The sequence below is a fragment of the Ahaetulla prasina genome, chromosome 1, assembly GCF_028640845.1.
Source record: "Ahaetulla prasina isolate Xishuangbanna chromosome 1, ASM2864084v1, whole genome shotgun sequence".
NCBI lineage: Eukaryota > Metazoa > Chordata > Lepidosauria > Squamata > Colubridae > Ahaetulla > Ahaetulla prasina.
The window spans coordinates 6,203,323-6,217,775 of NC_080539.1; the positions used below are offsets into that span (position 1 = coordinate 6,203,323).

General features: G+C 42.4%; 1 protein-coding gene across 3 annotated transcripts in view; it reads left to right on the forward strand.

Moving 5' to 3' along the window:
- The window catches only part of PPM1E (protein phosphatase, Mg2+/Mn2+ dependent 1E), a 259,054-nt gene that overhangs the window by 139,873 nt on the left and 104,728 nt on the right, over positions 1-14,453 (forward strand). The window contains exon 1 of one of the 3 annotated variants that reach the window (XM_058164071.1): positions 10,576-10,628. The exons of the other annotated variants lie outside the window; for them this stretch is intronic. The gene's annotated coding sequence lies outside the window, so the exon portion shown is untranslated. Of the gene's footprint in view, positions 1-10,575; positions 10,629-14,453 lie in introns of those variants that run through there. 3 annotated transcript variants of the gene reach the window in all.

The following is a 14,453-nucleotide window of genomic DNA, read 5'->3' on the forward strand; positions in this document are numbered from 1 at the left end:
CATTCCAGTTTTATTGCCAATTTTATTTCATATAACTTGCCGTAAAGATAATTCTCCAGAAAGAATATAACTAAAGGATAGGAAATAAAATAGAAAATTTAGAGCATAAGCCAGCGATGTAGAAGGTGCGGTTAGATGGTTCAGTTAGATCTTGACTTACGACCACAATTGAGCCCGATAGTTTTGTTGCTCAAGCCGGACGTTCGTTAAGTCAGTTTTGTCCCATTTTACGACCTTCCTTGCCGCAGTTGCTAAGTGAATCGCTGCCATTGTTAAGTGAATCACACGGTTGTTCAGTGAATCTGGCTTCCCCATTGCCTTTGCTCATCAGAAGGTCGCAAAAGGAGATCACATGACCCCCTGCAACAGTCATAAGTACATGCCAGTTGCCCAGTGTCTGTGTTCTGTCCCCCTCCCCACTTCACAGAGAAGATGCAGAAACACGTGTCCCACAGTCCTTTATATTTGCAACAGACCTGATTTTCGGTAGTGAAGGAAAGACTTGGCAGCTACAGTGCAAAGGCCTGCCAAGTTCCGAGTTCTTTATCTCTTACGGAGACAGAAGCCCATGTGTCCAAGATCCGTTGCCAAGAGCTCACAGAAAAAAAAAACCTTTGCACAGTCCAGGCCTTTAACTCCCAAACAACCGATCTGCAGTTCATACTTGGTAGCTTTTGTCCATCACAAGGGCCAGATGGCAACTCCACCCGCTTTTATCCCCTGTGGGGTGTGGCTCAGTGACTCAGCAATCTCTGAGCCTGCCACACCTCTTCCTTTGCTGCGCGCACTTATCTTTTCGTCGCTGCCTCGGGTCAATCCAAGATTGATCCTCAGCAGCTGGAGCCTGAGGCATTGCCAGGGAGGAGGAGGATCTGGGAGAGGAAGGCCTTGTCGGCTCCTCCCCATCACTCTCAGAGTCATCCTTCTCCATGAGGACAGGCTCGGGGGCCGGAGTTACAACAGTCTGAATTTTACGACCTTGTTTGCCACAGTTGAACTGAATCACGAAACAAATTGTCGTTAAGCCGAGGACTATCTGTAGGCAGGTAGTCCTCAATTTACGACCACAATTGACTCCAAAATTTATGTTGCTAAGCAAGGCATTTGTTGTGTGAGTTTAGCCCCATTTTACGAACTTTCTCGCCACGGTTGTTAAGTGAATCATTGCAGCTGATAAGTTAGTAACCTGATTGTTAAGTGAATCTGGCTTAACAGGTCGCAAAAGGGGATCGCATGACCCCGGGACACGGCGGCTGTCATAAATACGAGTCAGTCCCCAAGCAGCCGAAGTTTGATCATGCGACCGTGGGCATGCTGCAATGGTCGTAAATGTGAAAAATGGTCATAAGTCATTTTTCAGCTTCAAATGAACCGTTGTAAGTAGAGGGATAACTGTAAATGTTGTACCTTGATGAACGTATCTTTTCTTTTATGTACACTGAGAGCGTGTGCACCAAGACAAATTCCTTGTGTGTCCAATCACACTTGGCCAATAAAAAATTCTATTCTATTCTATTCTATTCTATTCTATTCTATTCTATTCTATTCTATTCTATTCTGAATGTATCTTTTCTTTTATGTACACTGAGAGCGTGTGCACCAAGACAAATTCCTTGTGTGTCCAATCACAATTGGCCAATAAAAAAAATCTATTCTATTCTATTCTATTCTAATATACATGGAGTGCAGGTAGGCCTTGACTTACGACCACATTTGAGCCCACAATTTCTGCTGTTAAGAGAGACATTTGTTAAGCGAGTTTTGGCCCCGTACTGGAACGGTTGTAAAGATGAAAAATGATCATAAGTCATTTTCCTCAAGTGCTGTTGTAACTTTGAGCGGTCACTAAACGAAATGTTGTAAGGCGAGGACTATCTATATCAGGGGTCTCCAACCTTGGCAACTTTAAGCCTGGAGGACTTCAACTCCCAGAATCCCCCAGCCAGCTTTGCTTTGCTTTGCTTTGCTGGCTGGTGGATTCTGGGAGTTGAAGTCCTCCAGGCTTAAAGTTGCCAAGGTTGGAGACCCCGATCTATATTTCTTCTCTATATTTCTTCACCAGGGTGTTAAAAACGTGGTTTTTCCCTGTGGTTTTTCTGCCTTATCACATTTTAAATTTTCAATGTTGGGTTATTTTTATGGGGGCTGTTATATTTAGCTTCTTAACCTGGCGATTTGGTTCAATTTTGCTCTTTTTCCTGTACAGTCTGTTACTTTTATTTACCGGCCAAGGAATTGTGAGATTTAGAATAGAATAGAATATAGAATAGAATAGAATTTTATTGGCCAAGTGTGATTGGACACACAAGGAATTTGTCTTGGTGCATATGCTCTCAGTGTACACAAAAGAAAAGATACCTTCATCAAGGTACAACATTTACAACACAATTGATGATCAATATATCAATATAAATCATAAGGATTGCCAGCAACAAGTTATAGTCATACAGTCATAAGTGGAAAGAGATTGGTGGTGGGAACTATGAAACGATTAATAGTAGTGCAGATTCAGTAAATAGTCTGACAGTGTTGAGGGAATTATTTGTTTAGCAGAGTGATGGCCTTCGGGAAAAAACTTCTTGTGTCTAGTTGTTCTGGTGTGCAGTGCTCTATAGCGTCGTTTTGAGGCTGGGAGTTGAAACAGTTTCTGTCCAGGATGCGAGGAGTCTTTAAGTATTTTCACGGCCCTCTTCTTGATTCGTGCAGTATACAGGTCCTCAATGGAAGGCAGGTTGGTAGTAATTATTTTTTCTGCAGTTCTAATTATCCTCTGAAGATGGGATATAAAATCATTCAATCAATCCATCGATTCGATCCAATCAGTCCCTCGATAAAAACCACAAATAGACAGGCCCACGGGATCCCTCCACAGGCAGTCCTCAACTTACGTCCATTCATTTAACGACCATTCGACGTAACAACGGCCTTGAAACAAAAGGGACGTGGCCGATCCTCACACTTACGACGGTTGCAGCATTCCCATGGTTGTCTGAACCAAATTTAGACCCTTGGCAATGGCTTGTATTGACAATCCAGTTCACTTAGCGGCAACAGCACTGAAAAAAAGGGACTTAAGGACTGTTTTTCACCCTTACGACCGTTGCGGCATCTCCCATGGTCGCGTAATCAAAATTCGGGCATTTGGGAACTGACTCATATTTATGACGGTCGCAGTGTCCCGGGGTCATGTGATCCCCTTTTGCGACCTACTGACAAGCATTGTCCACGAGGAAGCCAGATTCACTTAACAGCCGTGTCACTAACTGCGCAACTTGAGTCATTCACTTAACAACGGTGGCAAGGAAAGCTCCTAAAATCGGGCAAAATTCGCTTAGAAGTTGTTTTGCTCCGCCGCAGAAATTTGGGGCTCCATTGTGGTCGTAAGTCGAGGATTCCCTGCATTTGTGACGGTTGCCGCCTCCTGGGTTCACGTGACTGCCCTTTGACCTTCCCACCCAAAGTCAACAGGGAAAAAACAAGATTTGTTTAACAACCATGTGATTCACTTAACAACTGCACAAATTCCTTTAACCGCCATGGCAAAAAGACTGTACCGTTGGGTGTGACTCACTTAGCAGCCGCCTTACTCAGCAACAAAGTAATCCTTGTCCCAATTACCGTCGTACGTCAGGGACCACCCCACTTATGACCCTTGTCCAAATTACGGTCATAAGTCAAGGACTACCTGTATACTTTCGTTCTTCACACCTCCATAAATAATCTGTAGTCCCTTTCTGCTCCCCTCCTTCCTCAAGTTTGTAACTGTTGGTCATGTGTTAAAATAAATGCAAACACATCTTGAAAGAAACGATATTGGTCTCGCACACCTCCCAATTGCCATAATTGCTCTTCCATTGCTCAGAATCCATATCAGGTTTCCAGCCTGATGGAGAAAAATAATAATTACCATAGCAACGTTCATGTCCTACCCCCTCGATGCGGGGACAACCTTACGGAGGCTGCTAAACCCAGCACCCGGCAAATTGGCACACACAGGGTTGTGAACAATTCATGTCTCCTTTTTTTTTTCTTCACACGGTAGGACGTGGGTTGGAGATATAAGATAAATCTTATACCTCCAAGATTTGCTTATTCATGCATCTTTCTGGTTATAGCAGGGGACCCCCCCCCCACTATCCCTGATCCCACCTTCTTGGGAGACAAGAAAACAGCCCCCATAGGATGATCTCGAAGGAGAAATGGCTCTCCCTTCGGACTCTGTTATAAACTCCCGCAAAACGAATCAAGTTTTGGTCAAGATTTGATATAAAAAAAGATGCTGAGACTCTAGAAAGAGTTGCAGAGAAGAGCAACAAAGATGATTAGGGGACTGAAGGCTGAAACATATGAAGAACGGTTGCAGGAACTCGGTATGTCTAGTTTAATGAAAAGCAGAATTAAGGTTGACATGTGTTCTAGTATTTGAAGGGCTGCCCCAAAGAAGAGGGAGTCAAGCTATCCTCCAAAGCACCTGAAGGCAGGAGAAGAAGCAATGGGTGGAAATTAATCAAGGAGAGAAGCAACTTAGAACTAAGGAGGAATTTCCTGACAGTGAGAACAATTAACCAGTGGAACTACTTGCCTCCAGAAGTTGTGAATGCTCCAGCATTGGAAGTTTTTAAGAAGATGTTGGATAACCATTTGTCTGAAATGGTACTGGATTTCCTGCCTGAGCAGGGGTTGGACTAGAAGGCCTCCAAGGTCCCTTCCAATTCTGTTATTTTGTATCCAAGTATGCTGCCTTTTAATAACGTTTAATAACGTAAGTCCTCAACTTACAACCACAATTGACCCCCAAAATTTATGTTGCTAAGCGAGGCATTTGTTGAGTGAGTTTAGCCCCATTTTACGAACTTTCTCGCCACAGTTTTTTTTTTTTAATTTGCATTTATATCCCGCCCTTCTCCGAAGACTCAGGGCGGCTTAACACTGAATCATTGCAGCTGATAAGTTAGTAACCCGATTGTTAAGTGAATCTGGCTTAACGGGTCGCAAAAGGCGATCGCGTGACCCCGGGACACTGCGATCGTCATAAATACGAGACAGTTGCCAGGCAGCCGAAGTTTGATCACGTGACCGTGGGAATGCCACAACGGTCGTAAGTGTGAGAAATGCTCACAAGTCTCATTTTTTTTTAGTGATGATGTTGCAACTTCCGAACCGTCACTAAATGAACTGTTGTAAGTCAAGAACCGCCTGTTTGGTCTGAAATACAGATTTGGGCGAGCGAAGGGCCTCCTTTGTTCCTTGCGGTCTTTGTTTCCTTTTCCAGTTATTCTCCGTTTCCATAACAACACTGCAAATCCGTGTTTTTGATGAATTGCCCATCTCACCCAATGAAAGAAATTGTTGGGACTTCTTTCTCGTTTGATTTTGCTCTGCCACTGAATTGATTGTCAGGTTGGAGAATTTCAGGAGTAGCTGTTGCAGCCTGAAGCTGGGAAAAAACAACAACCTGGGAACATTTTCCCAACAATGTCCTTGATTTTTTATTGCATTTATTTATTTATTTGTATCCTGCTTTTTATTGCTTTGAGAAAGAAAGTGGTGAATATATCGGATACACCTTCTTCTTCCTCCTACTATATTTCCCACAACAACAACAACAACAACCCTGTGAGGTGGGTTTGGGCTGAGAGAGAATGATGGGCCCAAAGTCATACAGTCGGGGTTTTTTTTTGCCTAAGGCAGGATTTTGTTGTTGTTAGTTGCAAAGTCATATCCGACCCATCGCGACCCCATACACAACATTCCTCCAGGCCTTCCTGTCCTCTACCATTCTCTGGAGTCCATTTAAACTCATGTCTACTGCTTCAGTGACTCCATCCAGCCACCTCCTTCTCTGCCGTCCCCTTCTTCTTTTGCCCTCCATCTTTCCCAGCATTCGGCTCTTCTCCAGGGAGTCCTTCCTTCTCATTAGGTGGCCAAAGTATTTCAGTTTCATCTTCAGGATCTGGCCTTCTAAAGAGCAGTCAGGGTTGATCTCCTCTAGGACTGACTTGTTTGTTCGCCTTGCAGTCCAAGGGACTCGCAGGAGTCTTCTCCAGCACCAGAGTTCAAAAGCCTCCATTCTTTGGCGCTCAGCCTTTCTTATGGTCCAACTTTCACAGCCATCCATTGCAACTGGGAAAACCATCGCCTGGACTATATGTGCTTTTGTTGGCAGGGTGATGTCTCTGCTTTTTAGTACGCTGTCTAGATTTGCCATAGCTTTCCTCCCCAGGAGCAAGCGTCTTTTAATTTCTTGGCTGCAGTCCCCATCTGCGGTGATCTTGGAGCCCAGGAAAATAAAATCTGTCACTACCTCCATTTCTTCACCATCTATCTGCCAGGAATTGAAAGGGACGGATGCCATGATTTTAGTTTTCTTAATGTTGAGTTTCAAGCCAACTTTTGCACTCTCCTCCTTCACCCGCATCAAGAGACTCTTTAGTTCCTCTTCGCTTTCTGCCATTAGAGTGGTATCATCTGCATATCTGAGGTTGTTGATATTTCTTCCGGCAATCTTAATTCCAATTTTTGATTCATCTAGCCCCGCCTTTCTCATGATGTGTTCTGCATATAAGTTAAATAGGCAGGGTGATAGTATACAGCCTTGCCGGACTTCTTTCCCAATTTTGAACCAATCAGTGGTTCCGTGTCCAGTTCTCACTGTGGCTTATTGAGCAACATACAGGTTTCTCAAGAGACAAATAAGATGGTCTGGTACTCCCATCTCTTTAAGAACTTGCCACAATTTGTTGTGATCCACACAATCAAAGGCTTTAGCATAGTCAATGAAGCAGAAGTAGATGTTTTTCTGGAACTCCCTAGCTTTCTCCATGATCCAGCGTACGTTGGCAATTTGATCTCTAGTTCCTCTACGAAATCCTGCCTGTACTTCTGGTAGTTCTCGATCCACATATTGCTGGAGCCTAGCTTGTAGGATTTTAAGCATAACATTACTAGCATGTGAAATGAGTGCAATGGTGCGATAGTTTGAACATTCTTTGGGCATTGCCTTTCTTTGGAATTGGAATGTAAACTGACCTTTTCCAATCCTGTGGCCATTGTTGAGTTTTCCAAATTTGCTGGCAAATTGGGTGTAGCACTTTTACTGCATCGTCTTTTAAGATTTTGAATAGCTCAGCTGGAATACTGCCTCCTCCAATAGCTTTGTTGTTGCTCAGATTTCCTAAGGCCCAACTTCACAGCCATACATTGCAACTGGGAAAACCATAGCCTGGACTATATGTGCTTTTGTTGGCAGGGTGATGTCTCTGCTTTTTAGTACGCTGTCTAGATTTGCCATAGCTTTCCTCCCCAGGAGCAAGCGTCTTTTAATTTCTTGGCTGCAGTTTTCATCTGCGGTGATCTTGGAGCCCAGGAAAATAAAATCTGTCACTACCTCCATTTCTTCACCATCTATCTGCCAGGAATTGAAAGGGACGGATGCCATGATTTTAGTTTTCTTAATGTTGAGTTTCAAGCCAACTTTTGCACTCTCCTCCTTCACCCGCATCAAGAGACTCTTTAGTTCCTCTTCGCTTTCTGCCATTAGAGTGGTATCTTCTGCATATCTGAGGCTGTTGATATTTCTTCCGGCAATCTTAATTCCAATTTTTTATTCATCTAGCCCCACCTTTCTCATGATGTGTTCTGCATATAAGTTAAATAGGCAGGGCGATAGTATACAGCCTTGCCGGACTTCTTTCCCAATTTTGAACCAATCAGTGGTTCCGTGTCCAGTTCTCACTGTGGCTTCTTGACATACAGGTTTCTCAAGAGACAAATAAGATGGTCTGGTACTCCCATCTCTTTAAGAACTTGCCACAATTTGTTGTGATCCACACAATCAAAGGCTTTAGCATAGTCAATGAAGCAGAAGTAGATGTTTTTCTGGAACTCCCTAGCTTTCTCCATGATCCAGCGTACGTTGGCAATTTGATCTCTAGTTCCTCTACGAAATCCTGCCTGTACTTCTGGTAGTTCTCGATCCACATATTGCTGGAGCCTAGCTTGTAGGATTTTAAGCATAACCTTACTAGCATGTGAAATGAGTGCAATGGTGCGATAGTTTGAACATTCTTTGGCATTGCCTTTCTTTGGAATTGGAATGTAAACTGACCTTTTCCAATCCTGTGGCCATTGTTGAGTTTTCCAAATTTGCTGGCAAATTGGGTGTAGCACTTTACTGCGCCGTCTTTTAAGATTTTGAATAGCTCAGCTGGAATACTATCTCCTCCACTAGCTTTGTTGTTGCTCAGATTTCCTAAGGCCCATTTGACTTCACATTCTAGGATGTCTGGCTCAAGGTCAGTGACCACCCCATCGTGGTTATCAGGGATGTTAAGCTCATTCTTGTATAGTTCTTCTGTGTAATTTTGCCACCTCTTCTTAATCTCTTCTGCCTCTGTTAGGTCCCTGCCATTTTGGTCCTTTATCATGCCCATCTTTGCATGAAACGTTCCCTTCATATCTCCAATTTTCTTGAATAGATCTCTGGTCCTCCCTATTCTATTGTTTTCTTCTATTTCTTTGCACTGTTCATTTAAGAATGCATTTTTATCTCTTCTAGCTATTCTCTGGACTTCTGCATTCAACTCATCTGGATGATTTCTCTCTGGGAATGATTCTTTGTTGGATTTCTTCGCTGATGGGGGAGGCTTTTATTTTGGATCTAGTGGTTTTTTCTAGGTAGGTGGTGGGGTCTGTTTTTAGGGGCTTGTATGCAGGGTCTTGGAGTAGGTTGGTTAATTTGGTTTGGTAGTCAGATGTGTATCCATCCTAAGAAACCCCAAAGACAAAATTGAGTTAGAAAATCAAGGAGTATATGAAATCCCATGCACCGCCTGCCCCACCACATACATTGGACAAACCAACAGAAGAATAAGTGCACGCATTGAAGAACACAAGAACTCATTCAAAAAAGAGGAACCAACTTCTTCCCTGGTCCAACACTTTAAAGTCACAGGACACGATATTGACTTTAAAAAGACCAGAACTATCGCCAAAACTGAACACTTTAACAACAGAATAATCAGAGAAGCCATCGAGATAGAAAAACGCCCACACAGCATGAACAAACGAGATGATACCTCCCGCCTACCAGCCATTTGGAAACCTGCCCTTATTGACAAACGTGTCCCTAACACGAGGAATGACACCAGACCCACACTCACGAGGTCCCCACAGGATGTCACCACCACACATCCACCCAGAAAGCACACCCAAACCCACACTGATCAGGAAGCACGACCAAGGACCAGAAGCCAGACCGCAGCTGCAACATTAGCCACTTCAAACCCCTCCAATCCATACATGCAGCAGACTGACACCCACTACGAAGATGTAGCACGACCACGAACACGAAGCCAAACAGCAGCAGTGCAGCTCACCAGCTCAAATCCCCCTGCAACACAGATTAGACTGAGCACAACCAACGCCCGACCAACACAGGACACACCCCCAGCCAATCAGAGCACAGAAAAACCCCCATCCAATCAGAGCACAGCCAAGCTCCCACCCAATCAGTTCAAACCCCCACTAGCAGTTAAAAGGAAGAAACAGCTGCGATCACACATTGCTCCCAGAAGCAGGAAGCTGAAGCCTGAAGATGACGAATGAGACTTCGTCGAAACGTCGCCAAGACACTTCCAATTTTACACGGGAGAAAACCCGAACAACCAAAGACCTATATACAAACACCCGTGAAAACCTCAGAAAACATATATATATATATATATATATATATATGAAGAAAAAAAGAAAAGAAAGAAACAAACAATAGGACAGGAACGGTAGGCACGTTTGTGCGCTTATGCACGCCCCTTATAGTCCTTTTAGGAATGGGGTGAGGTCAATAGTAAAAAGTTTTTGGTTAAAGCTTTTGGGATTATGGGAAGAGATCACAGAGTCAGGTAAAGTATTCCAAGTACTGATGATTCTGTTACAGAAGTCATATTTTCTGCAATCTAGATTAAAGCGGTTGACATTAAGTTTAAATCTATTAGTTGCTCTAGTATTATTGCAATTGAAGCTGAAGTAGTCTTTAACAGGAAGGACATTACAATAGATGATTCTATGAGTTAAACTTAGGTCTTGTCGAAGTCGACGGCGTTCTAAGTTTTCTAAGCCTAGGATTTCAAGTCTGGTGGGATAAGGTATTTTGTTGTTTTCAGAGGAATGAAGAACTCTTTTATTTATTTTTGTCACACAGTATATATAAGCATAAGCATGAAATAACTATACAATATATAAGCATATATATGAGTATGAGTACGTAATAATTATATTAATTGGCTATAACGAAAGGAAACAATAGGACAGGAACGGTAGGCACGTTTGTGCTCTTATAATTTAGGATTGCATTGGCTTTTTGGGCAGCTGCCACACACTGCTGGCTCATATTTAACCGGTTGCCGACTAAGATGCCAAGATCCCTCTCACAGTCACTGATATTAAATCTGGGTTTCCCCCAGTTTATATGTGTACTTTCGGTTTTTCTTTCCTAAGTGTAAGACTTTCCTTTTCTCTACGTTGAATTTCATTGTTGTAGGTGCAGGTTCTGGAGGTTTTTAAGCAAAGACTGGACAGTCAACTTGTCCGAAATGGTCACTTGCTGATTTCGTGGTTTTGCATATTAGAAGGTGTTTGAATGAGAAGACCTTCTGACTTCCATGCCAACTCATACGATTTTTGATTCTTTGCTTTGTGTGTGATTAAAAAAAAACACGGAAGCAGTGATGAAATCCAAAATTTTTTTTACTACCGGTTCTGTGGGTGTGGCTTGGTGGCGTGGAAGGGGAGGGATACTGCAAAATCCCCATTCGCACCCCACTCCTGGGGGAAGGATACTGCAAAATCCCCATTCCCTCCCCACTCCTGGGGGAAGGATACTGCAAAATCCCCATTCGCACCCCACTCCTGGGGGAAGGATACTGCAAAATCCCCATTCCCTCCCCACTCCTGGGGGAAGGATACTGCAAAATCCCCATTCCCTTCCCACTCCAGGGGAAGGATACTGCAAAATCCCCATTCCCTCCCCACTCCTGGGGGAAGGATACTGCAAAATCCCCATTCCATTCCCACTCCAGGGGAAGGATACTGCAAAATCGCCATTCCCTCCCCACTCCTGGGGGAAGGATACTGCAAAATCCCCATTCCCTCCCCACTCCTGGGGGAAGGATACTGCAAAATCCCCATTCCCTTCCCACTCCAGGGGAAGGATACTGCAAAATCCCCATTCCCTCTGCACTCCTGGGGGAAGGATACTGCAAAATCCCCATTCCCTTCCCACTCCAGGGGAAGAATACTGCAAAATCCCCATTCGCACCCCACTCCTGGGGGAAGGATACTGCAAAATTTCCATTCCCTCCCCACTCCTGGGGAAGGATATTGCAAAATCCCCATTCCCTTCCCACTCTTGGGGGAAGAATATTGCAAAATCCCCATTCCCTCCCCACTCCTGGAGGAAGGATACTGCAAAATCCCCATTCCCTTCCCACTCTTGGGGGAAGGTTGTTGCAAAATCCCCATTCCCTCCCCACTCCTGGGGGAAGGATACTGCAAAATATCCATTCCCACCCCACTCTGGGGCCATCCAGAGGTGCTATTTGCCGGTTCTCCAAACTGCTCAAAATTTCCGCTGCCGGTTCTCCAGAACCTGTCAGAACCTGCTGGATTTTCACCCCTGCCGTCGTTTGCCATTACAGTCACCCTCTACAAATATAAAGAGTGTTCACCATATGCTGCAATCTTATTAGTATTGACTGAGCTGCCAATGCAGTTAAGAATTATTTGTCACTAAAATGCCAGATTTGGACCTCTCCAAGGTAAAATGCCAGCCAAAAATTCTTACTGCCTTGTGTGAGGAATTTTTTTTAAAAAATTTGAATTTATATTCTGCCCTTCTCCGAAGACTCAGGGCAGCTTACGCTATGTTAAGCAATAGTCTTCATCCATTTGTATATTATATACAAAGTCAACTTTTATTGCCCCCCAACAATCTGGGTCCTCATTTTACCTACCTTATAAAGGATGGAAGGCTGAGTCAACCTTGGGCCTGGTGGGACTAGAACCTGCAGTAATTGCAAGCAGCTGCTGTTAATAACAGACTGCATTAGCAGTCTGAGCCACAGAGGCCCATAGGAATGCTGTTCCCATCCTTCTGTGCCCAATCTAATAAAGTCAAATTGACTTTAGAAAAATCTTTATCTCTTTCAGGAAGATTAGAGGAGAATTAGATTTTTCCAGAATTCCATATTTCCTAGTCTGTGGCCAAATTGTTGTGCTGTACTTCAAACTCCAGAGTTGACCTTGGGTGTATCTCTAATGTGAGAAAACACCAGTTGTAGCCACATGGTCAAAACCTTCCGCCGCGAGCTGAAGACGTTGTTTCGACGTGCAGGACTAGCTTAAATGTAGTTTTAAATTGGGACTTTTAAATGGGTTTTTTTAATTGTATTTAAAACTTTTTTGGGCCGTATATTGAATTAGTTTTTTATACTGTTTTTAATTTGTATTATATGTATTGTGGTTTTATTGACTGTGAACCGCCCTGAGTCCTTCGGGAGAAGGGCGGTATATAAATTTAATAAATAAAATAAAATAATAAATAAATAAAACTCCATTCCTTGTGGATGTGAGTGGCGACACACCTAAGGAAAATCACAGGGCTGTGATCCCATAATCCTGGATGCCATTTTGACTTTTTTGCCTCTCCTCCTGTGCGTCTAGACCAGAGGTCTCCAACCTTGGCAACTTTAAGACTTGTGGATTTCAACTCCCAGAATTCCTCAGCCAGCTTTGCTGGCTGAGGGATTCTGGGAGTTGAAGTCCACAAGTCTTAAAGTTGCCAAAGTTGGACACCCCTGCTTTGCTGGCTGAGGGATTCTGGGAGTTGAAGTCCACAAGTCTTTAAGTTGCCAAGGTTGGAGACCCCTGCTTTGCTGGCTGAGGGATTCTGGGAGTTGAAGTCCACAAGTCTTTAAGTGACCAAGGTTGGAGACCCCTGCTTTGCTGGCTGAGGGATTCTGTGTAGGCATATATAAGTTTAAGAAATGAAATTAAAATAATACGATGCTTTACATGGAACGTGACTTTATAGGTGGTTGAGCATAAAACTCAGAAAAGCAACCAAGAAATGCAGTAAATAATAATAATAATAATAACCTGGTTTGGAAAATATCACCAATTTATGGTCCGAAGGCACAACGTCGTTTTAGGGGCTTAAATTAACTCGGCAATTAAAGTTGTATCAAACGAGACAGCGATTTAGAACAGAATAGAATAGAATAGAATAGAATAGAATAGAATAGAATAGAAAATATGGAACGGAATGGAATAGAATAGAATAGAGTAGAATAGAATAGAATAGAATAGAATAGAATAGAATAGAATAGAATAGAATAGAATAGAAAATATGGAATAGAATAGAATGGAATAGAATAGAATAGAATAGAATAGAATAGAATAGAATAGAATAGAATAGAATAGAATAGAATAGAATTTTTTATTGGCCAAGTGTGATTGGACACACAAGGAATTTGTCTTGGTGCATATGCTCTCAGTGTACATAAAAGAAAAGATCCGTTCAGAATAGAATAGAATAGAATAGAATAGAATAGAATAGAATAGAATAGAATAGAATAGAATAGAATAGAATAGAATAGAATAGAATAGAATAGAAAATATGGGAATAGAATAGAATAGAATAGAATAGAATTGAATTGAATTTTTTATTGGCCAAGTGTGATTGGACACACAAGGAATTTGTCTTGGTGCATATGCTCTCAGTGTACATAAAAGAAAAGATCCGTTCAGAATAGAATAGAATAGAATAGAATAGAATAGAATAGAATAGAATAGAATAGAATAGAATAGAATAGAAATTAAGAATAGAATAGAATAGAATAGAATAGAATAGAATAGAATAGAATAGAATAGAATAGAATATATGGGAATGGAATGGAATAGAATAGAATAGAATAGAATAGAATAGAATAGAATAGAATAGAATAGAATTTTTATTGGCCAAGTGTGATTGGACACACAAGGAATTTGTCTTGGTGCATATGCTCTCAGTGTACATAAAAGAAAAGATACGTTCATCAAGGTACAACATTTACAACACAATTGATGGTCAATATATCAATATAAATCATAAGGATTGCCAGCAACAAGTTATAGTCATACAGTCATAAGTGGAAAGAGATGGGTGATGGGAACGATGAGAAGATTAATAGTAGTGCAGATTCAGTAAATAGTTTGACAGTGTTGATGGAATTATTTGTTTAGCAGAGTGATGGCCTTCGGGAAAAAACTGTTCTTGTGTCTAGTTGTTCTGGTGTGCAGTGCTCTATAGCGTCGTTTTGAGGATAGGAGTTTTAAGTTTTAAAGGGATTGGAGAAAGCCGTCTCCTTTCCTTCTATAGTACGGTTCCTCCTCCTGATCTGAGCATCCAGGATCTGTCA